Below are 20,958 nucleotides of genomic sequence, written 5' to 3' on the forward strand. Positions count from 1 at the left end.
TAAAAAGCAAAACGGAATTTTGGTGTCCCGGTTATTTGGCATCTACAGGTCTGGTGGCCTCTCCCTTGCTGTCAGCCCCTCAGGCACACCCAGGGGAGCCTGGGTCAGCAGGATCTAGGAGGTCCCTCCCTTGGGCTTGATCTTGGGTCTGGGGTGACAGGAGGTGAAGGGTGGGCCTTGGTGGGGCGGAGACCCCTTCATCTACTTTCCCCATCTGTATACTTGGTGCCCCACCCTCACCCCCCTGGCACCATGGCCCTGATCTTACAGGCAGGGATGGCCCATGGCGGGGCCAGCATCTCCCTCCAGGGCAGAAAGTGAAGGCCCTGGGAGCCTGGGGATGGCAGCCGCCCCGCAGCCTCATTATCTTGCAAAATGCAAGAGCAGCAAGTACATTCAGATGAATGAATGGCCTAATTAGGATTTCATGGAGAGTGAAAATATTTTGAAAAGAAAAAGTTTAACTAAAGGCATATTCTAAATACCAAACTCATCAGCTGCAAAGTCAACCTGGCAAGATGTGCCATGGGGGTGGGGTATTTCCATCTCCCCACCTGAGAGTGGGCAGCCTTCCTGTGGGTGAGATAAGCTGGGGGCTGGGGGGCCAGGTAAATGCAGGGCTGGGCTAAATGCTACCACGAGACTGCCCAGGGGAGCCTGGGTATGCTAGCGCAGTACCATCTCACCTGGCGGCCTGGGGGATGTAGGCTAGGGTGCACCAGCCACACCACCAGCTGTGGATGATCCTGAAGGTGTGATGGCACAGCCGGGAGCTGGTGCGGCACTCCTGCCCTAACTGCAGCAGAGCACCACCTGCGCCGAGCCCTTCACAAGGCCTACAGCGTGAGCAGAGCCAGGGTCTGAACCCAAGTCCTGCCACATAGAATGTTCTTCCTCCTGCCCCACCTGAGAAGTGGGAAAGGGCTTGGGGGTCCCCAGGGGACCTGCCCACCTGGAAATGACCCATGAGTCTGATCACAAAGGCCTGGATGTCTGGCTGACAGTTGCACAGGCGAGAGAGAACAGCCATCCTGCACCAGGTTCTGCAGCGGCAGCAGCAAGGACCCTAGCAGCGCAGGGACCTCTTTTCAATAAATAAAGGTGCTCAGAGTGGGGACAGGCCCTCCTGTGAGAGCCCCGCGACATCGGGAGACCGCATAGGATATGCCACAGGCACACACAGGGAGGGCCCACTGGCTCCAAAGACTGCAAGCCTCAGGTGAGTCCCACAGAAATCCCAGGGAGCACGACCCGACAGGTTCCAACAAGCACATGTAGGGTAAACGCGTAGAATAACCATGACTTTGAGAACAAAGACTGATCAAGGGGAGGCTCCAACCTGATCTTTTAAATCAAGCCATGGGCACTGGCTAAGGGTTGGGCACTTGCCATGGGCACCACAAACCCAAGGACATGTTCCACAATGTTTCCAATTTCTGGTGACAGAAAAATGTTAGTCAAGAAATGGTTCATAGATATTTAAATGGTTCTGGGTGGGGGACGCGTGGGTGGCTCAATGATTGAACTCTGCCTTCAGCTCAGGTTGTGATCCCAGGGTTCTGGGATGGAGTCCTGCATGGGACTCCCCACAGGGAGCCTGCTTCTCCCTCTGCCTATGTCTCTGCCTCTTTCTCTATGTCTCTCAGGGATAAATAAATAAATAAATCTTTTTAAAAAAATGGTTCTGGGTGGTCCAGGCAATTAAGTGTCTGCCTTCAGCTCAGGTCATGATCCTCAGTCCTGGGATTGAGCTCTGCGTGGGGGCTCCCTGCTCAGTGGGGAGTCTGCTTCTCCCTCTGCCCTCCCACCCTCATCACCCTGCTCACAATCTCTCATGAATGAATAATATCTTTTAAAATAAATGGTTCAAGTACAAGTGAAAAACAAATCCTCAACTTACATTCATGCCAAAATAAATTCTAGATTGATGAAATCTTCAGCATAAAATACTATGTAGGAAATAACTCAAAAAAAGACAGGGGCGCCTTTACCTGACTAGATGCTCAGGAAGGACAGCAGAATAACGAAATAAGGAAAACATTCAATGGATTTCACCACAAAGTATGAAAAATTTCTGAATGTGAAAAAATTGTCATAAACAAAAATCGAAAGATTGAAAAAGAACTTGCAGATAAGGGAAGAATTCATACTTTTTTTTTTTTTTAAGATTTTATTTATTCCAGGGATCCCTGGGTGGCGCAGCGGTTTGGCGCCTGCCTTTGGCCCAGGGCGCGATCCTGGAGACCCGGGATCGAATCCCACGTCGGGCTCCCAGTGCATGGAGCCTGCTTCTCCCTCTGCCTGTGTCTCTGCCTCTCTCTCTCTCTCTCTCTCTCTCTCTGTGTGTGACTATCATAAATAAATAAAAATTTAAAAAAAATAAAAAATAAAACAAAGACTCTGATCAATGACTGAGAAAGACATCAATCTCCGCTCCCCCCCCAACCCAACACGGGGCCGGCAGTCACAGCCACGCAGCCAGCTCAGTGCAGCTGTGCGGAGCCAATGACAAGGTGGCCAAGGGGCAAGGCCAGGTTGGGAGGGTGTGGGTTTTGGGAGGTGGCATCAGTGCTGGCACGGCTGCAATGAGGGGCAACCATAGCCCTGGAAGGGGAGCCCTGAAATTCTCATCACCAGTTTGCAGCTCCACAGTGGGCCACTTTCTCTGTTGCTGCCTTCTTTGCCAGGCCAGGGGCTTCCCCAGGGCGATAGGGTCACAATACTCAGTGTCTGACATGGAGCTCAGCGGCTGAGTAACGAGTGCCCAAAGGAGAGTATGGGAGATACAAAGGTGCCGGTCATCACCCCTATCCCAACTTAGTCCCCAAGCCTGCCCAGCCCCATACCTTCATGTGATCAGGGCTATACCTCAGGGCCCACAGAGCAGGGAGCCCCAGCCAGGGCCTGCTCTGCTTCCCAGTCTGTGAAATGGGCCCAGCCCAGAGCAGCGATGGCATGAATGCCAGCCGCCACTACTCGCCACTACTCTTCGGGGGCCCATGGCAGACGTGAATGGTCAATCACTGTGGCAGACGAGAATAATCCACCACCACACTCAAGAAGGAGAGGACAGAAACAAGAGAGAGGAAAAGGCAGAGAGACACACAGAGAAGACGAGAGAAAAACTGGGAAAAAACCAAGAGGAGGAGGCAGAGAGAGATAAACAAGGACAGGAAACAACCAAGCCATGCTGGGAGACAGGGTAGTGCAGCAGGCAGGCTAAGGGAGACCCTGTGACCAGAGCTATCACTCTATGTCTGGCTGGTTGGCCAAGCTGAGGCCTGGTGGCCTACCAGGACTTATGTGGGGTCAGGGCCAGCACCCTGCCAACGTCACCCCCAGGAACCATGTCACCTATACCACAAGCAAGGCCACTTTCTGAGCCCTAGATGCAGCCTGAGCCTCTTCATCCCAATGCAGAGGCCCCCAGGTGGCCCAGAAGCCTGCCACTGAGCTGCCTGGCCTGGCCTGGAGTGGCCAGGTAGCACACCTCCAGGTGGCAGCAGACGCCCAGCTACCACCAGCCCAGCTGGCAGCTTCCCAAACCCAGAGTTATGTGCAATAGGGAAGAAGGAGTCAGGTCCCATCCCTCCCTGTCCTATAGCCCTTGGCACAGGATACCGAGGTGTCTGGAAGCCTGGGCACTCCCAGGCCGGTGGCCACTGTCTTCTCACCACAGAGCATAGCACTGGCTGGGCCAGGCCGTCCACGCTGGATATTCAGTGTCACTGAGAATCCTGGGTTAGCCAAGCCTCTTGTGGAGATAGCACCCAGAGGGGCAGGAGCAGATGGCTGGGCTGGGGCCTGGGTACCCAGACCGCATGAACAAGAACAGCCAAAGACATTCTCATCAGCCATCACCACTCCGTAAATGCAGCCACCATAGAAAACGCTGACAGGCCAGGGTGCCAGCAGGGCGTATTCCACCCCTTCCACTCCAGAGGGACCTGGGGGACACAGGGACCACACAGCTTCCCAATCTTGCCATACCTCCCAGGCATCAAGCCTTACTCTTGCTGGAGGAGTGGCTACCAGATAAACCCACAAACACAGGTAACACCCAGGACTGTCTGTTCCCAGCTGGTAGCTCCTGTCTCCTGAGCTGAGAACCAAGCTGGGTGGCCGAGGCTGATACCAGACATTGCCATGCCAAGCATCCAAGTTAAGGCAGGTGAAGATCATATCCAGTCAATGTCCTGGTGTCAGCCTCACTGCAGGCTCATCCCTCAAGCCAGACATCAACCTGGTGGCTGCTGTCCATACCCAGGTCATTGGTGAATCCAAGCAGGGTTAGTGGTGAGGCCCCACCCCCAGCCCTGTCCAGCCCGGGGGCTGTGCCCACTCAGCGGGAGGCTGACCAGAAGCATACACCACCCTGGGCCATTCCTCCGTCCGTCACACCTGCCAAGCCCACCTGGACTCTCTTCCGTCCTATGTGAAGAGGGGGATATTCCCAGGCCGAGCCCAGGTCACTCACCTGTCTCGAGGAGAGATCAGCATGTCCCAACGCCCATCCTGCCAGCTCCAGCTCCTGCAGGGAAACCAGAGGAGACCTTGCGAGATCAATTTGTCAAGCTAAGTCCCTTCTGGACGAGGCCAGACCCCTGGTGAGGCAGTGTCACCCCTGACTCCGAGGTCATCCTGTGGCACTCCTGACATGTGTACCCACATATCATGCACATTTTCTTATCTCTGCTCGACTGGGACTGTGGTGTCTGCGGTTTATGTCAGACTACCACCATCCCTCATAAATGTTTCTAATACTGTTGACTAGCCTGCAAAACTGCGATTGCTTAGCTGGAGTCTGGTCATAGTGTCTTCCCCATTCCAGAAAGTTGGGTGTGCTTCATCGTGATCAACGTACAGCAAGGAGAACTTCTGTGCAACAGGCCACCTGCCTCTCCTGATGCTCCTTGGGGCCAGCCCAGAACCTGTGTCCCTGTGAGGCAAGAGCCTTGCTCCCAGACCCTGGCACCAAGGGGCCAGAGAGATGTCTAGATGTGCCTCACAGGCAGGACTACAGCCCCTGTGGGCTTATGGCCTAGCCCATGCCCCAGGGGACACATCCCCTGTCACTGTATCTAGGCCTGGGGACCATGCCAGAGAGTGTCTGTGTTATAAAAACGAACAATATGGGGAAGCCTGGGTGGCTCAGTGGTTGAGCGCCTGCCTTCGGCCCAGGGCGTGATCCTGGTGTCCCGGGACCGAGTCCCACTTCGGGCTCCCTGCATGGAGCCTGCTTCTCTCTCTGCCTGTGTCTCTGCCCCTCTCTGTGTGTATCTCTCTTGAATATATAAATAAAATCTTAATAAAATAAAAATGAACAATAGGGTGGTGGGCACTTGCCTGGCTCAGTTGGTAGAGCATGCAACTCTTGATCTCAGACTTTTAAGTTTGAGCTGAGTTGTGTGTAGAGATGACTGAGAACTACAATCTTTAAAACCCAAAACCAGGGACGCCTGGGTGACTCAGCGGTTGAGCATCTGCCTTTGGCTCAGGGCATGATCCCGGGTCCCAGGATCGAGTCTCACGTCGGGCTCCCTGCGACAAGCCTGCTTCTCCCTCTGTCTGTGTCTCTGCTTCTCTCTCTGCGTCTCTCATGAATAAATAAATAAAATCTTTAAAAAAACAAAAAACAAAGCCAGGGTGGCAACAAGAGGAGGGAGTCTCGGCTGCAAACAGAAAGCCAGCTTTGGTGGGTCAGGATGACAGAAGCTGTCTCCCTTGGGCTCTACTGTGTTTCCCAGATTGGTCCTCTATCTAATCTTCCTTTGTGGACATGGCCTATTTGGGGTCCCTGCGGATAGGTGTCCCCATCTCACAGCAGCTCCTTCATCACAAGGAGGGGCTCTGAGTCATGGTGGGATCACGGATCAGGATGCGTGGGGTCAGAGGCAAGAAAGAACAGTGGCCCGAGCCAGGTAGGTGTGTGTGTTCATGTGTATGGGTTTGTGCACACTCACCCTCGTGTGTGCCTGGGAGGGCAGTCTGGGAGAGAGCCTGCCCACCCACGGTCCCCACCCCACCCACAGCATAGGGGCTGCGTTTCCTACCCTGAAGTCTGAGGTTCAGGAAGCAGCTCTGCTTGGAGTGTGACGTTTCTGGTCTGCTTCTGTTTTTGGCTTAAATGTTCACATAGGTTTTGCCCCATAGATAGCCACATGCCTTTCTTATCAGTCCTGATAACTGCCAAGCTCCCCCTCAGGGCTGGCCTCGAGCAAAGCCTCACAAGGTGCTGGCTGTACACCCTCATGTCACTCTTGCTAGGTGCCTTGGATTGACCCAATACCCCATTTTTCTGATGGGGAAACTTGGTCCAGGATTTGAACTTATGTCTTTCTGTTCCCAGCGTCCCCACCTCAACTGGGGATATTTGGCCACAAGAACACGTTCCCTCCTTGTGGGGCTCTGGTCAGGATAAGAGCTCCATAAACATGGAGGAGAGCCAGTAGCAGACACCAGTGGGGAGAGCCACCAAAGGTTTCCTGGAGGAGGAGGGTAGGGGAAGTGGGAGGCACTGGGGGATGCAGGGTGGTGGCGGCTCTGAGAGGCATGGGTCTCCAGGGCACCCTTGTCACAGGACATTGTATAGGTGAGGGCAAGGCAGAGTCTGACAGGAGCCCTGAGGGAGTGAACAGGTGTGGATATGAAGAGAGAACGAATGACAGGCTTTGTGCTGAGAATGCAGGAGGTACCTGTCTTAGGAATCCCTACTTAGCATTCCCTTAGGATTGATATGTGGGGTCTGGGGTCACTTACTTGACCAAGGACCCCCGACCCAGGAGCTCTGGGGCAAAGGGAGTCATGAAACCTGCCTCTTATTGGGCTCCATTCCCAAATGAGGAGTGTCCTGAGAAGTGGGGACAACTCCCCCTGGCTATACTAGCCGGGGCCTACCCCTACCACCGGCCTCCCCACACTGGGGCGCCCGGCAATCTTCCAGTCTGCCCCCAATCTTGGGAAGGCCTGCTGCATCTCAGATAGGGGCAGGAACCCAGGCCACAGGGGTTGCCACACAGAGCCAGTCCTGCAAACGGACCTGTCATGCATCCATGGCACAAGGCAGCTCCATGAGCAGAGTCCAAAGGAGGGATGGGCCCCGGGCTAGGTGGGCTGGGCAGACGATGAGGAGGCTAGGTGGTGGGGGCGGGGAGGGGGGGGCAGGCAAGTCTGCCTAGGAGCCTGTTCTGCACTCCAGCTCCATGTTCTCCTCCACCATAACAGATCTGGACGTGCTCTTCCAGGCCACTGGCCACTCTGGGTACAACATGAAAAGGCACCTGCTTCTGTCACACCTTCTTTCACAGATGCAGTGAAAAGAAGCTGCAAGCGGCTCAGAGTCCTTGCCTGGACCCCTGGGTGGGGGCAGGGTCAGCCTATGGAAGCTGAGGAGGCCCCTGGGGTGAAGGCCTGAAGGAGGCCTCGCTCAGGGCCTGTTTCTCACTGTCCTTGCCCAAGCCTGTGGGCAGTCACCCTGCCATTCAGTCCCTGGTCTCCCCTTGCCTGCACCAAAGGCAGTGAGGGGCTCTTGGGGTTACTGAGAGGCCTTGCCCCAGGGATCCCTGCCCCTTGCCAGCTGCATACCCTGGACAAGCAGTCTGAAGCAGGCCCCACCAGGTCCCTCCCGAAGGGTCCCAGCACTGAAGGTGGCTGGGCGGGGTCAGGCTTGCCAGCCTTGGCGGTCCTGGGTGCCCTCTGGTGGCCGCACCCGCTGCTTTCCTGGAGGCTGCTGGCTCCTCGGGATCCCCCAGGGCAGGGGGAAGGGCCTATGCCTGACCAGCGGTGGGGGGAAGGAGGAGGGACAGATGCGGCTGAAATGGGTGTCCATGCACTCTGGGCTCATCTTCCTGACCTATCAAATAAACCACGTTGTGCAGCTGTCCTGGCCGGGAAGGCCCGATAAGGGATTCCTGACCTCGTATTCCTTCTGATTATTCCCTAGTCCTGGGTCTCCTGCTGAGCAGACCAAGACTTTATCACAATCTTGATGGAAGCTGGCAGCAAAACTTGAGCTGCCATTCAGAGGTTCCCAAACCCCCTGTGGCCCTCCTGGCAGCCCCCAGGGCTTGTCCTGAGGTCAAGCTTGCCCTCACCTCCCTCCCACCGCTGAGATCAGATCACAGGGCAGATACTAGGGACTGGCTAGGGGCTCCTCTATTCACGACTCTCAGGCCTGTCCCTTGGGCGAAGAGGGTGTGGTAAATCTGCCCTGAATCCTTACGCAGCACCAACAGAGATGCCCTGCCTTCACCAAGCCTCTGAGATGCAGAGACCCCTGAGCCTGGGAAGAGATCTGAGGGGCCACTGTGCAACCCCACTGTGGCATGGGGATGCTAATTTAGTAGGACTTAGAGCCGGCCCAGTTTACCTGTGGACTGCAGGTTCTTCTGTCTACATGGAAAAGACTGTGAAGAGCAGGGCCAAGGCTGACTTGGCTGTGACCCTCCTGCCTAGGCCAGGACTAGAATCCCCAGCACAGTGAGTGCTCTGTGCCCAGCCCTGTGCTGGGTGCCGGTGGATCACAGACTTTAGGGAGCAGGGAACAGACATGGCACTGTGGGTGGGACAGGGCAAGGCTGGAAGAAAGCATGAATTGTGGATTCACAGCCCCACATGCTGCGGCGGGACCCAAGACCTGGGCCACCTACTACTTGGTTAAGTACTCAACATTTAATTAAAAAGAACAACTGGCCACGAGCCCAGTATGCTGTGGAGAAGGCTCTGTCTCCTGTGTGCAGCACCATTTCAAGTCCAGAGATACACTGAACACAGGACAGGCAGGACCTGCTTGGGACCAGCAGACTGCTGCTGGGGGGTCTGCATCTCAAGGGGAGGCAGAGGGAGGGGATCGAGGCTCTCAGTACCCCCCTCCCCCCCACAGGTCCTCACGAGAGGGGGGCGGGGCGGGGGAGTGCCCTGACATGCCCTAAGCCGCTCATCTGCCAATCCCCTGGGTTTACAGGTCCTGACTTGGTGTGTGCCCTGCAGGGGACAGTGGGAAGGGGTGTGAGAGAGGGGCAAGCACCCGAGGTTACACTGAGAGCCTAGCCCAAAGGATGAAACCCTGTTGGCATGATTCTTTTCTCTTCCCTGTTTCTAAACAGGCCTGGGTCTAACGGGAAAGCGGAGCCAGAGTCCCGGAGCTCCGTTTTCAGGGATACGTTACGCAGAGATGAGTACGTTTCAAGTACCCAACATTTAATTAAAGATTACACGGGGAAGGCTCGGGATGTCAGGCTGCCCGCCCCGGGCCACACCTCAGCAAACCGGGCTGGGTACCGCGCCGACTGGGGGCATCCGCCTCTGCCGGGCCCGGTGTTCCACCGAGGGGACTCGGGCGGCGGGAGTGGGGGGATCCCCGGTGCGGGCACCAGGCAGGGCCACCAGGCGGCATCCTCTCCCTCGCCCTCTGGGCGGCGGGAGCGGCGGGAGCGGGGACATCCCCTTGGCTCCCGAGCCCCAGCGGGCTCCAGGGGCGCGCCGCCCCGGGAAACTTCCCCGGCCCCGCCGGCCCTCGGGCCCCTGGAAAGTTTCCGGCCCCCAAGCCCCGGGGCAAGGCGCCCAGCGCCGCGCAGGCCGAGCGGGGCTGCGGGCGGCGGGCTCCGGCCGCGGCTCGGCGGGGGCGCGCTGTGCGGGGCGCCCCGGCCCGCCCCGCCGGGGCCCCGAGACCGCGCACAAAGGGCCCCGCCCCCGCGGCCCCGGGTCTCGCGCACCGCGGCGCGAGGGGCGAGGTGGGGCGGGGCCCGGCTCGTACCTCGGTTCTCCGCTCAGGAGCCCGCCTCGACCCCCGGCCCCCACCCCGGCCCCATCCCGGCCCCGACCTCCGGACCCCGCCCCCGGCCCGAGCCTACCTGGAGCGCGGCGTGGGCGGCCCCGCAGCGTGGCCCCCGCCCCCAGACGGGCGTCCCCGGGTCTCTGGGCGCGCCGGGCGCGGCGTCCCCGGGGCGCGGCGGGGTCAGCGCTCCGCGGGGCCTCAACTCGGGCGGGTGCGGGGGCGGACCCCTCCCGGGCCCAGCGTGCAGCCCCGGGCCAGCCCTCCCCGCCCCTCGCGCGGCCCGTGCGCAAAGCGGGTCTGGCCGGCGACGCGACCCTCCGCCCCGCCCCAGCCGAACGCGAATTTTCCCATTGGTCGGGAGACCCAGGGCGGCCCGGCAACCGGCGCCGATTGGGCGGGCGCTGGGAGACGCCGGCTTCCCATTGGGCCCCCGGGGTGTCCGTCCCGGCCGACCGCCGGCCCCTCCGTGGAGTGGCCGAGGCCCCGGCACCTGCCGGGACCGCTGCGGCGGCGGCCGGGCTCGGGGCCGCCCCCCTCTCGGCGGCGTTCGAGGACCTGCCCGGGCCCCCCGGCACCGAGCGGGGATTGATTGGCGAGCCCCGCGCCCCTTCCCAGGACTCTGGCCTCGCTGCCTCCATCACCGCCCCTAGTTCGCAGGGATCCTTCTCCCGCGCCTGCTGTTCACCGGGCGCGCCGCGCCCTCCTGTCCGGATCTAATTGTGTTCTTCGCACACTCTGCGAGGGAGAGTTGTGCTACCTTCCCATTCTACAGATGGGAAATCGAAGCTCAGAAAGGTTCTCACTTGCTTTAGGTCACTCGGGTGCAAGCCTAGCCCGTCACCCCCGGGCCTGGGGGGTTCTCGCAGCAGGGGCGCGGCCCGACCTGGGCTCCGCGAGCCTGGATGGGGAGCCGTGTTTCTCGGGGCAGGAAGGTCCTTTCGGCGAACCAGAGGTTGTCCTCCTCCACCAGGCCTGAATCCACGGACCCCTCGGCTCGGCCCACCCTGCAGGGCTGCCCTCCCCTCCTCTATCAAATCACCGCAGCTCAGGGTCCGGGAGGGGTGGAGGGAGGAGTTTGTGTGTTTGTCACCAGCCTCCTTCCTGGTGTCCCGTTTCCTCCACCCTACCTCTGGTCTTGGAGAAACACTGTAGGGGGCGCAACCACCTGAATGGAATTTAGCACAAGTCGCATTTCTCTGCCAGGTGGAGAGCCGACACCTGGTCCTTGGAGGGAAACGAAGCACACATATATGACCACAAATGGAACCATAATCCTTGGCCAGCTCCACTTAACTTTGTGGTGTGTGTGGTGGGGTACCAATAGGGGTGCTGCATGTTGGGGCTTATTTCAGGGGGTTCATGAGATGATGGCCCCTTGGCCAGGGACTCTGGCTTAGTTCTAAGCCTTTCCTGTCCTGGTTGCACCTGGAGATGACCAGATTCTCAGCCCATCATATTCCCCATGTCTACCCAGGGAGTCACAGACCCATGACAGCATTAATGGGGAGACCAGACATTCATGTCTTATCCACCCACATCAGGGAGCCAGAGTGTTCACCCATAAGTTGCTTCCTCTTAACAAAGAAAGTGAAGTGATGTAGGGCCAGAACTCACCACTGGTACCACCATTGGGTTCCCCCTGTAGTACCTAGCACACATAGCAAATCCATCCTACCCTTTTAGAACCAGTCAGCCACTGCTGGTCAATTGAAGTTGGGCACTGGAGGTGAGAGCCATCTGACACTCTGGCATAGCGATGTTGCTTGTATCTCTGGGAAGATGGAGTGCAGTGTCCTTCCCTGGAACACAGGAGTCTCTGTGAGCAAGTTAGCTCTTGTCTTATGGAGCTGCACCATTGGTGACATTCTGAGCCAGCTGCTGTGTGGGCTGGAGGGATTTTCTTCCTTCCATTAGTCAAACTGTCCCTACGGATTTCTCCAGGGGCATTGGGCCCTGGTCCTCCTGGAGCGCTATTCTCATAGTGAGCTTGTGATTCAGCATCAACCCTTCCCCACACACTTGCTGATGGTGGCAGGAGGGGCTGGACAGAGCTCTGGTGAGAGAGCAAAAGGGAGAATCATGCTCCAAAATTGTCCTAGGTGGGGGCTGCCTCCCCGCCTCCCGCTCCAGGCAGGATTCCGTCCCCCAAGCTGGGTCACCAGCTATATACAGAGGAGTAGGATGGACAGTGTGGGTTCCAAGGAACTCAAGGCCATTCTCAGGCAGCAGGCCTACCATAACCCAGGCTGCAGGCAGGGGTCAGAAACAGTCAAAAAACAGGATGGAGAGTCCCTACCATGTGACCACTGGCACAGGGACCAGTACCCTAGGCTCCTCCCTCTCCCCCCACCTCCACCTAGCTCTGTGGGGACATCCCGGGGACATGTGAGCAAAGCTATAGGGGGAAAAAGGTTTCAGATGGAGGTCAAGAAGAACTTCTCAACAGTGGCAAATGCTTAGAGACCAAAAAGGGTGACTATAAGGTAGTGAGCTCCCCAACTAAGGATGTGTGAACTCTTTGCATCCCTAATACCCGAGAGTTCAGCTTCCTGCCCAAACCCATCTTATCCTATCTTATCTGCTCCCTAGCACTGAATGTTGTCAACTGGAGTCAGTGGAGACAGATCAGAGTGAGTACCTGACATGGCTCCATCTAGATGGGAAGAGTGTAGCTGGAAGGGGGCTGGCCCAGAGCTATGTGCTTTCGTGGCAGACCAGGATTTGAACCTCTGTCCAACCCATGCATGAGCTCATCTCTCTTTGTTGATAACAGGAAAGCACCTCTCCTGAGGCGTGTGGCCCAGTGGTTTGGGGGCAGAGTACTCTGCAACTGCTGCCTTGTGCCCCAGGGTGAGGTCACACACGCCTCGGCCCCAAGTCTTGCTTATCTAACTTTATTGCCTCTTGGGTGGATTGCAAAGTCTGGCTGCTCAGAGGGAAATCACTGGTACCAGCTCAGGAGGATTCTGCTGCTGCATATGGGGAGGGAGGACCATGCATCAGGCTAGGTTGACCACTTGCTGGCCATGAATCCTTGGACATCTGGAGTCTTCGGTGTCCATGTCTGTAAAGGGCTTCTGTTGGGTTCCAGGAGGAGCACAGAAAAGATGGCAAGAGAGTAGGGTGGAATGGGCATTTGGGTGCATCAGGCAGGTTTGGATTCAATACTTGCCTTTTTCTATCACCAGTCAGGCCCCTTCCCTCTCTAAACCCCAGTCTTCCACAGGACATCAGTGCTCTGAGTCAGGAACAGGACAGGAGGGCTTCACACAGGACTGTGGAGCTAATCCAGCCACTGCCATTTGCCATCTTTTTTAAAAAATGACATGGCTGCTCTGAACTTCAGCCTTTGTATATGTAAAATGGGGGGAATAATAGCTGTGGACAGGGACCCTGGGTTTAGGGTGCTTAGCACACTGTTACTATTCTTAGCATAACTGTCATCCTTGTCATAGTTTGCTGAGCGCCCACTTGGGAGTAGGCCCTGGGCCCTTGTCCCCTGACTCTCCACTCTCCCTGCATTCAGGCCCCAGACACAGCCTAGAGGTCTTTGAAGGCAGGGAGCGCAGTGAATGCCTCTCTCCTGTTGGGAGGGCCCCAGTCAGTGCCCCTTCCTGCCCTCTTGCTCACTCATTACAGCTGAGGGTGGTCCAATTCTTCATCCTAGGGCCTGGACCTGCAGAACAGCCTCTAAGTGAGCTCAAAGGCCAGAGTGGCTGGGTGGGTCTGGAGTGCCTGGTCCAGGGTCTTTCCTGAGTGTGCCAGGATTCCGGGGTAGGGTGGGTGGTGGTGGAAGTGGTGGTGGAGTGGCGGTGCAAAGGCTAGAGTGGCTGAGTGGGTCTGGAGTGCCTGGTCCAGGGTCTTTCCTGAGTGTGCCAGGATTCCGGCAGGGGGTGGGTGGGTGGGTAGTAGAGTGGGGGTGCAAAGGCCAGAGTGGCTGGGTGGGTCTGGAGTGCCCGGTCCAGGGTCTTTCCTGTGTGCGCTAGGAATTGCGGGGCTGGGGTGGAGGCGGTGCAAAGGCCAGAATGGCAGAGGCAAAACCCAACTGGGGGCCTTAAAGAAAAGGCAGGGATGGCCAGGTCTGGAGCCAGTACAGGGTGTGGCCCAGGACCCGGTCTGAGGGGCGGGTCCGGAAGTGGGCATCCCCCTATCGCTCTCAGCGAAGACCGCCAGGTGGTTTGGTGACCTACCGCCCCCGGAGTTCAGGCTGCCGCCCTAACGGGTCCGCGAAGCCATGCCCTTGGGGCGGCCGCAAGGGGCAGCGACCTCGCGCAGGCGTCCTCAGGGCTGGGGAGCTGGGAAAGCCGCGGGGGTCACGAGACCCCCAGACGCCCGCGCAGCCCCGAGGCTTGGCGCAGCCCCGGGGGCGGGGCGCCGGGAGGGCTGCAGCCCCCGAGCGACAGCGCGCGCAGCCAACGGCGCTTGGGGTCGCGGCGTGCGGCCCCGCCCCTGGCGGCGCAGTCCAATGGCGAGCGCTCAAGGGGCGGAGGCGGGGCCTGGGCGGGGCGGGGGCGGGGCCTGGGCGGCGGCGGGGGCGCGCGGGCGCGGCACCCGGAAGTCGGCGGCGGCGGAGGCGGTGAGTGTGCGGTCGGCGGCCGGGCCGGCGGACTCCCTCCCGGGAGGGCCGGCGCGGGACCGGGGGCGCGGGGTCCGGGGGCGCGGGCGGGGAGGGGCGGGGCAGGACCGCACCTCCCGCCCTGCCTGGTTCCCTTTCCCGAGGCGTGGAGTGGAAATCCGACGAGAGACCCCACACGGCCCCCGACGCAGCCCCATGGGTTCCTGGAAGGCGTGTCCAGTGACCCCGCCAGGATGGGAAGCGGGGCCACGGGCAGGCCGGGCGGGCCTCGCTGGGGAGGCAGCCTGGCGGGGCTGGGAGCTGCGCGGTCGCTGCGGGGTGGGTGGGCTACGGCCTCAGACGGTTCTGAAGCCCTGAGTCACGGTGCCGCCTCCCCGGGGCCGGTATCCGGGCCGCCGGCTGACCGCCGAGGTCTGAGTAGGCAAGTGCTGGCTCACGCCTTTTCTGGGGTGGCTCCGTTGGTCAGGGCATCGAAGGGGGACTGGGCAGGGGACCCCTCCCCGACCCCAGCGTGGCAGGTGCTTGACGGCCTCCCTAGAGTGAGCCTCCTGCCCTTGGACCAGTCCCCGAGCCTTTTCCTCCAGCAGGGGTATCACATGCTGGGCCCAGGCCTGGCCTGGCGTCCTGTTCCCGACCTGCTGACTGCTGTTTGGGCTCAGAGCTCTCTTCCATGAGGCAGTGGTGACGCCATGGCAGCTATAAGGGATACCTGCAGCTGGTAGCACTTTGGAAATGCTTTCTCGAACTTGCTTGTTAAACCTCTGGGGAACCTTTTAGGGCAAGCGTTCATTGGTCAGATGCTGTCCACAGCTAAGAACACTTCAGCTGAGGGGCAGGTGGTGTTCCCAAGGTCACTCAGAGCCAGGGCCAGGTCCCAGTGCCTCTGTTCCACCTGGGCCACTGTCTCAGGATCCTGGGGTGACCTGTCTGATGGGGCGGAGGCAGGAGGACACAGCAGCGGTTCTGTCCCCTGTCTCCAGGATCCTAGTGCTCCCGTGTGGTGGGTGGGCTGCCCTGGTGCCTCCACCTTAGCCGGCCTTTGACCACTAGCCTCAGTCCTGCGGCTTCGTGTTACTGGCATGTGCACAGGCTTCCGGCCACTCAGACTGGGCTGCTGCCACTGCCTGCTCTGGTATGTAGTGACCGCAGCCTTTCCTGAATGAAGGAAATGGGCTGTCAATTCTGTTTCGGCCCCTCAGCCCCTAAACTGTTGTTATGGCCCCATGCTTCTTTTGTGACCTCTTTATGTGGGCTTTTGGATTCCATTTCACCGTGGATGTAACTCTGTGTGGTGTCTTGGGGTCTCATTCCCGTGCCTGCTTCTGCATCAGAGGGTGAGCTCTCTGTAGGCACCTCTGCTGCCTGCCCACAGAAGATGTGTGCTTGTTACTTCTGAGGACTTCTGTGGGGAAACGAGGTGCCTCCAGAGCATGTCTGGAGGTAAATGGCCCATGGCAGGGAGACTGGAGGGCTTTTAGAAGTGGTTCCACACTTGTCATTGTTGCTCCAGATGTTCAGGGACTGGGTCCATCCTTTGACAACACGTCAGTGAGTGAGGGCATCACCGCAGAATCTGGCATTTGTTGGTCCAGACCATAGGGTTGGGTGATGGCCTCTGCGGAAACAAGGTCACCCCAGGTCACCCCAGGAAGCAGTCTTCCCAGGTTATCAGTGTAGTTCCCCCCCCTTAACTTTCTTTTTTAGATTTGCAAAAATGATACATGCACACTTAAAAGTAAAAAAAAAAAAAAGGCTGTCCACCATCTCTTGGTGGCTACTGACACTCAGGGTACATCTTGGTGGGAGTACTCCATCGTCCTTTATTGAGCACAAAGGCAGCGGGGGCCACTGTGAGGCTGGGCTGGCCCCTGGCTTGTGGGGAAGCCAGGAAAGGCTGAGGTAGAGGGGTGGCCCTGTGTCCAGAGCTTGATGTAATGCTCCTTCTGCCCCTCATTTGTGAGGGACAGCGACACTTGGTGTGGAGTTGAATTAGTGCTCCCAAAACATCATGGAGCTCTCAGAAGAGAGTACCCCGTAGAAAATTTGTCATGGTGAAATGCCACTTAGCCAAAATGACAAAACATAGATTGTAGAATCCTCAATCTTGAGCTGGGAGGAGGGTGGGGTGTTGCAGTGGGCTGGCTGCTCAGAATATTTACAGACGTCAGGGCTTTCTCAGCCAAGGCCCCCGAACAGCACAGCGACACTGTGTTCCCATGTGTGTTTACCTCCTCTGCTGGCAGCTGCTGGGAGAACATTACGCATCATGCGAAAAGAGCAGCGCAGGCTCTCCAGCTCCGCCCCTGGGGGCGGCCACAGTGATGGTGCGGGTTGGGCTGGCGGCTGCATGCTGCTTGCTTTTACCGGGGTGAGAGTGAGGGTGAGGGACCTGGCTCCTCAGCCCTGTCATGTGAAGCCCGAGGGCCCCTGTCCCCTGCGTGGCCTTGACAGACAGACAGGCTGGCTAGCCTTGAAAATGTATCCCAAAATGTGTAAAGTGCTTCGCATAGTGAAATGGGGCTGCAGGTTCTCTGGCCCAGGTAACCTCTGTTCAGAGCCTTCATGTGTGCAGCCAGCCGGGGGGAGGTGGGGGATGGACGTGATGTGAACGGGGAGCCTCACTTTCCAAGTGTGTAGGCCGCCTTGGCTCTGTGTTGAGACCACAATACGTCCCCATTCATTCATGTGCGTCTCTATCATTCTTTGCTGCCTTCTGACCTGGTGTGTGCCCCCTCTCCAGAGCCTGTTTGCCTTTTCAGTTGACAAAGGAAAGTCCTCCCGCCGACGGTGCAGGTGCCCCTCCCCTGGCACCCTGGTTGTCAGGTGTGGTTTTGCTCTCTGCTCAGGTGGTGGTGTCAGTGTGGAGAACTCACAAGAGCCCGGCCGCACTGGCTTCTGCTTTGAAGGGTTTGCACCGGGGCTGTGTCTACTCTTGCTCGGTCTCCCACGGACAGCCTCTTCTTCGGTCTTTCTTTTCTCCATGCGCCAGCCTGCCTGTAAGAGTGCATATAAAACATGCCTGCTGTGAGAGTGCATGTGTTTTAAATGTCCAGCTCCATGGGTTGTACCGGGAGCCCAGCCAGACAACTAGCATCCCCACCAAGAAACTGCCAGCACCCAGATGCCTCCTATTGTTCCCCAGATCAGGTGGCCCTGCCCTGACTTCTGTTCTCATGGATGATGACACTCGCTTATTTCTCGCTTCTGGGCAAGAGCTGGGGTGGTGCGCTGTCTCTGCCATGGGGCTGCTAGGGAGCCGGGCTTACTCAAGACTTACCTGCTTGTTGCACTTCATAGACACTGGCACATGGGCAGTGCTGGGTGTGATGAGCAGGGGTGGGGAATGGCCCAGCACAATTCATTAGAGTTTTAGAAGATTCTATGAATAGCCAAGAGGGAGACCTGCCCTCCAGATACCGGAGCATGTGCCGAAGCTAAGAGGCCTGCCAAGCATGCAGGACCCCATGGAGCCCTTTGACTGGGTGTCCAGGGTCTGGCTGAGGTGGGGCAGACCTGACACCCCGCAGCTGGGAAGCAAGGGGGTCCGTACCTCACACCACCCACCGGAACAGGGCATAGGCTGACCTGAGAACTAAGCCAAAATATAACCATACAAAGAAGGCAGGGGAAAGAGGCTTTAACTTTGGGATAGGGAGGGTGGCTGCGATGCAGTAGGGATGGGAAAACTTGTGGTCAAGTAACAGACTCTTTCCCATAGGCAGTGCCACAGGCAAGGCCACAGGGCTGGGCGGGACTGGGAGGAAATCTTGGCAGCTCACGGAGCAGACAGGTTGTGAGCCTGCCCACACCACGTGTGCTGCACTACAGATCAGTGCAGCAAAAGCCCAGCATTCAGTACCCAAATTGGTGATCTGTAGACTCTGGTGGGCAGGTGCCTGGGAGATGTGCAGCCTCTGGGAGTTGCCAGTACAATCCCGGTGAGAGTGTTTCCTGCCACCCCGAGAAGGGCAGCAGTGGCAGGTTGTGGTGCTGGTGGATGCCCCTGGTCCAGTGGCTGGTCCGGGATGTTTGGAGGGAGTTTGGCCAGTTCTACTCACTTGAGAGCATCATCCTCTGACCCACCATTCCGCCTTCTTGGTCTCTGTCCTAGGAAGATCCTCCACCCATGTGCAGAGCGTGCGTGTGGGGCTCCTCTGTGGTACTCTGCAGGGGGTAGAAACTTTGTGGGACTGAAACACCATCCAGAGCCAAGAGGCGGCATGAGGGTACATGTCCCCTGGGAACGCCGTGCGGCAGCTAGCAGGCTGGGGACACTTGCCCCTTGGTAGAGACAGTCAGCGGGAAGACAGGGCAGTGGGATCCTGTGTGTACGATCACCCCAGAGCACGTGCCCATATTTTGCTAAGAAATATCAGGAGGCACACAGCCGACCAGATATGGGGCTTTTGCAGGATGAGTGTACTTGGAAACTTCCCAGATGAGACTGTGCTCCTGGCTAACCTGGCTGTGGGAACCAGACTCCGCAGGCCCACGGGAGCTGCCGGCTGTGGCCGCAGGAGGTGTGGAGCCTTGGGCTGGGGATGGACAGGTGGGCTGGGAGGTAGGGAGGGGGGCAGGCCTTGGTGCAAACGCTGGAGGAGATGGTGCCGCTTGGTGTGCGTGGCCGGCACTGTTGGTGTGTGATGCCCATTGGCTTCCACACAGGATGGGCCAGCAGCTGAGTGGCGTCTGGAGTGCACAAGAGGGAGATAGGGGGTTGGCGACCACCCCCAGCAGTGCTGCGGTCTCCCCATCCCCCAGCCAGGTCCTTCCCCATCAGGCAGGGGGGACAGTGAGGTCCTGTCAGCATGGCCTGTGGACGCCACTTGCCTACTCTTCCAAGGGGCCTCCTGAAGTTGCCGACCAGCCCTCACCTAAGCCATGGCAGGGTCACTGCATCTCTTGGCATGTGGCCCGGACCCATCTCTGGCCAGGTTCCTGCCTGCCTGCTTGAGTCGTTTTCTTGTCATGCTCTTGTTAGACGCCGTGTGGAGTGACGTTGGGGGCTTGAGTCAACTGAAGAGCCTGGTTATTCTGAAGGAGGGAGCGGATCTGGCTGCACTTGGCTGTTAGGACAGCTCTCTCGGTTCCTCTGGAAGGCAGGGGAGGAAGAAGGAGGTCCCAGCTGGAGGGGGCGGGGGAGCAGGCAGGATGGAGCTTGCAGAGAACTCTCGAAAGCCTCAGCAGATGGGCTGGGAGTGCCTGGAAAGCTTCTGTGCCTGTGCCTCACAGCCAGCACCATGTGCTAAGAATGACTGGTGCCGGACTCAGGACCCATTCTTCCGGTTTTGCATTACCAGGTGGTTAGAGCAGGGGAAGGCAGGAGTGGTGGTCTGGAAGGAAGGCCTCCTCTGGCTTTCTCAGAGGGAAGAAAGGGGAAGCCCATGGCTTTGGTTTGAAGTGAACTTTTGCTTTTGTCTCACATATGGTAGATCCTTCTGGCTGAGGCTCAGGTGTGCCCAGGGAGTGTGGGCCCTGAGCCGCCCAGGTGGCTGCTACCCTGGATCCGCCCAGGTTCCCAGGGGGAGGACTGGTGGAGGTCACCCCAGGGGAGGCAGCACTTCCTTCCCCTGTTTGTGCTGTTTCTAGGCAGGCCAAGGACACAGAGGGAGTCCCAGGCTGAGTGGGCAGGTGTGAGGTGTGTGGATGTGCTGCTCTCTTCCGTGTATGGACAGCCTCGTGCACCTGCTCAGCTGGAGCCACAGTCTCTGTTTGTCCCTGTCTGTTCCCCACAGGACTTCATGCTGGTCCTATTCAATTTCAGGAAAGTCCTGTGTAGGTTTTTAAATGAGGGCGTCATTGGGTCACAGAGGTCAGCTTTTTTTTTTTTTTTAATTTTTATTTATTTATGATAGTCACAGAGAGAGAGAGGCGAAGAGACACAGGCAGAGGGAGAAGCAGGCTCCATGCACCGGTAGCCCGATGTGGGACTCGATCCCGGGTCTCCAGGATTGCGCCCTGGGCCAAAGGCAGGCGCCAAACCGCTGCGCCACCCAGGGATCCCAGAGGTCAGCTTTTTATGTGAAATCTTGGTTATGACAAAGATTGCCTGGTTGCCGTGGGTACCTCCGAGAGTCTGTGTGAGTTCTGGAAGGTAGCATCGCTAGGAAGCCATGGTGAGGATGCCCTAGAGGTTTGGAGCTTGAGCAACTGACTGCTGATGCCATCTCCTCGCCAGTGGGGGCATAGGAAGTGTCTCTTCAGGTAAACACAGTGTGAGATGTGCGCCCCCGCCTGCGCCCCCCCTCCCCCAGCCGCTGGCCATGCAGGTGTTTTGGGCACCTCCCAGGCTCCATGTTCCAGCCCCATTGTGCACATGGCTTCCCCTCCTGGGCGTGGGCCACTGTCTGGGGTTTTCCATCCCTGTGGGCAGCTCCGAGGCTCAGCTGCACCCTTGAGTTTGTGGCATTTGTGGGTCCCAGTGGGACTATGTGTGTACATGGTGATCTTTTGTCACCTATCACTAGCTTTCCCGGGGTGGGTTGACCACTGAGAGAATGGTGAGGCCACTACAGTGGCCATGGTGGCTTCGTGTTTCCATGATGTGGCTGGGTGAAGTGGCTTGTGGATATGCAGTGCTGGGGGGCATCCTGGCCTTCTGGGGGGA

At 58.3% G+C, this 20,958-nt stretch overlaps 2 protein-coding genes across 7 annotated transcripts in view; one reads left to right on the top strand and one right to left on the bottom strand.

Annotated features, from left to right (window-relative positions):
* Nucleotides 1-14,104, bottom strand: part of ARVCF (ARVCF delta catenin family member) — a 54,134-nt gene extending 40,030 nt beyond the window's left edge. The window contains exons 1-3 of one of the 5 annotated variants that reach the window (XM_077874702.1): nucleotides 13,966-14,104; nucleotides 11,451-11,574; nucleotides 4,478-4,531 (exon numbers count right to left, since the gene is read on the bottom strand). The gene's annotated coding sequence lies outside the window, so the exon portion shown is untranslated. Of the gene's footprint in view, nucleotides 1-4,477; nucleotides 4,532-9,851; nucleotides 10,016-11,450; nucleotides 11,575-13,965 lie in introns of those variants that run through there. The other 4 variants (XM_077874704.1, XM_077874701.1, XM_077874703.1 and 1 more) reach the window with 4 other exon arrangements.
* Nucleotides 14,105-14,291: 187 nt separating this feature from the next.
* TANGO2 (transport and golgi organization 2 homolog) overlaps nucleotides 14,292-20,958 on the top strand; it is a 38,653-nt gene continuing 31,986 nt past the window's right edge. The window contains exon 1 of one of the 2 annotated variants that reach the window (XM_077874726.1): nucleotides 14,292-14,351. The gene's annotated coding sequence lies outside the window, so the exon portion shown is untranslated. The remainder of the gene's footprint in view (nucleotides 14,352-20,958) is intronic. The other variant, XM_077874727.1, reaches the window with a different exon arrangement.

This window comes from Canis aureus, chromosome 27 (assembly GCF_053574225.1).
Source record: "Canis aureus isolate CA01 chromosome 27, VMU_Caureus_v.1.0, whole genome shotgun sequence".
In the NCBI taxonomy this organism is placed as follows: domain Eukaryota; kingdom Metazoa; phylum Chordata; class Mammalia; order Carnivora; family Canidae; genus Canis; species Canis aureus.